This window comes from Belonocnema kinseyi, chromosome 1, assembly GCF_010883055.1.
Source record: "Belonocnema kinseyi isolate 2016_QV_RU_SX_M_011 chromosome 1, B_treatae_v1, whole genome shotgun sequence".
NCBI lineage: Eukaryota > Metazoa > Arthropoda > Insecta > Hymenoptera > Cynipidae > Belonocnema > Belonocnema kinseyi.
In genome coordinates, this window is record NC_046657.1 from 21,297,249 (window position 1) to 21,300,287 (window position 3,039).

Genomic DNA, 3,039 nt, shown 5'->3' on the forward strand with positions numbered 1-3,039 from the left:
GTTGAATTTTCATTAAAAAAAGATTTCATTTGATTTTTTATTGAAAAAAAGATGAATTTTAATCAAAAGGTAAATTTTTTACGAAAATGGTTGAAATTTTTAGTTAAAAAAAATTATTTTTGAACAAAATTGTTGAATTTCCAACCAATTAGTTGAATTTTTATCCAAGAAAGATGTAATTTCTACTAAAATAGATAAATGTATAATTACTCGTTTCAGTTGTAATTTCATGGTTTTCTTTTAAAATGAATTATTCCAGTTAAAGACTCATCATTTCAAAGCAAACTTCATCACTTTATTTGAAAATATATTTTTTGTTTAAAATTAAACTATTCCAGTTGAAGATTCATCATTTTATTTGGAAATTCATCATTTTTTGTTGGAAAATGGATCTTTTTAGTTGAAATTCAACTATTTAGTTGAAAATTTTTTTTTTTTTTTTGTTGCAAATTTAAACATTTTGTTTACAATTTATGTATTTTGTTGAAAAATCGTTTTTTTTTTTTTCTAGAAAATAAATTGTCTTGTTTGAAATCTAATATATTTCTTTGAAAATTTAAGTATTCCAATTAAATATTAATAATTTTTGCTGAAAATTATATATTTTTTTTTTAATTAAACTCTTGTCAAAAATTGATTTTTTGGGTTGAAAATTGATCTGTTGCGGGTGAATATTTATTATTATAGTTAAAAGTTCATCACTTTGGTTAAAAATTTGTTTAGTTTTTTTTTGTGTGGAAAATTAATTTTTTTTAATTGAAAATTTAACTATTCCATTTTTTGTTGGAAACTGGTATTTTTTAGTTCAAATAACTATTTAGTGAAAAATTGAACTTTTTTAGTTGAAAATTCATCAGCTTGATTGGAAACGGATCTTTTTAGTTGTAATTTAACTATTTGGTTGAAAAATTGCCTTTTCTAGTTGCCAATTCAACTATTTTGTTTAAAATTAATCTTTTTGGTTGAAAATTTAAGAATTCCAATTAAATATTCATAATTTTAGCTGAGAATTATTATTTTTTTAGTTAAAAGCTAAGCTTTTTTCAAAAATTGATCTTTTAGTTTTAAAATTAATTTTGCTCTAGCTGAATATTTATTATTTATTTAAAAATTTATCACTTTGGTTTAGTTTAAAAATCAACTATTTGGATAAAAATGGATCTTTCAAGTTCAAATTCAACTATTCCAGATAATGATTTATAATTTTATTTGAAAATTCATCAATATGGTAAAAAATAGATATTTTCAGTTGAAATAAAAATATTTGGTTGAAAATTTGGCTTTTTTAGTTTAAAATTTAAACATTTTGTTTGCAATTTATGTATTGTGTTGAAAAATCGTTGTTTTTTTTTGTAGAAAATTAATCTTTTGTTTGGAAATAATTTTAACTGAAAATTATTTTTTTTTTTTTAAGATAAGCTTTTGTCAAAAATTGATCTTTTTGTTTGAAAATTGATCTGCTCAGGTTGAATATTTATTATTTTAGTTACAAATTCATCACTTTAATTTAAAATTTGTTTGGTTATCTTTTTCTGGAAAATAAATTTTTAACTAAAAATTTAACTATTCCATTTTTGGTTGCAAAATGATATTTTTCAGTTTACAATTCAATTATTTGGTAAAAAGTGTATCCCTTTTTATTTGAAAATTCAACTATTTTGTTTAAAATTCGTATTTTTTGTTGAAAAATCCTATTTTTTGTAGAAAATTAATCTACTGGTTAAAAAATTTAAGTATTTCAATTAAATATTTATCGTTTTGGTTAAAAATTAATATTTTTTGGTTGAAAGTTAAAATCTTGTCAAAAATTGATTTTTTTAAATTCTTCTATTCCAGTTAAATATTTATTAACTTAGTTAAAAACTCATTACTTTGGTTTGCAAATTCTTTTTGGAAATTAATTTTTTTAACTGAAAATTTAACTTTAAGTTCAAAATTCAAATATTTGGTTGAAAATTTGTCTTTTTTTTTAGTTCATAATTCAACTATTTTTATTAAAATTCATGTATTTTGTAGAAAAATCTTTTTTTGGTTGTAGAAAATTAATATTCTTGTTTGAAAATTAATTTTTTTTATTGAAAATTTAAGTATTTCAATTAAGTATTTATGGTTTTAGCTAAAAATTAATTTTGTTTTGGTTGAAAGTTAAAATCTTGTCGAAAATTGATCTTTTTTTTAATTAATCTGCTTCAGTTAAATATTTATTATTTATTTGAAAATTCATAATTTTGGTTTTAAATTTTGTTGTGGAAAATTAATTTTTGGATCTGCAAATTTAACTTACATTTGTTGTTAAAAACTGATATTTTTAAGTTTAAAATTCAACTATTTGGTTGAAAATTAATCTTTTTAATTGCAAATTCACGTATTTTGTTGAAATATCGGTTGTTTTTTTTTAGAAAATTAATCTACTAGTTTGAAAATTTAATTATTCTACTTAAATATTTATCGTTTTAGCAGAAAATTAATTTTGTTTTTTTGTTTAAAAGTTAAAATCTGTTCAAAAATTGATATATTTATTTAATTCATCTATTTCAATTAAATATTTATAATTTTATTTAAAAATCCATCATTTTGGTTTTAAATTTTGTTGTGGAAAATTACTTTTTTTACCTTTAAATTTAACTATTCCATTTTTGGTTGAAAACTGATATTTTCAGTTTTAAAGTGAACTATTTTGTTTAAAATTCATGTATTTTGTTTAAAAAAATCGTTTTTTTTTTGTTTTTTTTTTTTTTTTGATAGAAAATTAATCTGCTGGTTTGAAAATTTTAGTATTCCAATTAAATGTTCATTGCATTAGCCAGAAATCAAAATTTGTTTGGTTGAAAATTAAAATATTGTCAAAAATTTATCTTTTTTTAATTAACCTTTTACAGTTAAATATTTATTATTTTAGTTAAAAGTTGATCATTTTGGTTTTAAATTTTAACTTTAGAAACTTAATTTTTTGATCTGTAAATTTAACTATTCCATTTTTTGTTGAAAACTGACATTTTTTAATTTAAAATTCAACTATTTGGTGGAAAATTGATCTTT

At 18.8% G+C, this 3,039-nt stretch overlaps 1 protein-coding gene across 3 annotated transcripts in view; it reads left to right on the forward strand.

Annotated features, from left to right (window-relative positions):
• LOC117168143 (adenosine kinase 2-like) overlaps positions 1-3,039 on the forward strand; it is a 72,968-nt gene that overhangs the window by 69,178 nt on the left and 751 nt on the right. The gene's annotated exons all lie outside the window — the stretch shown is intronic.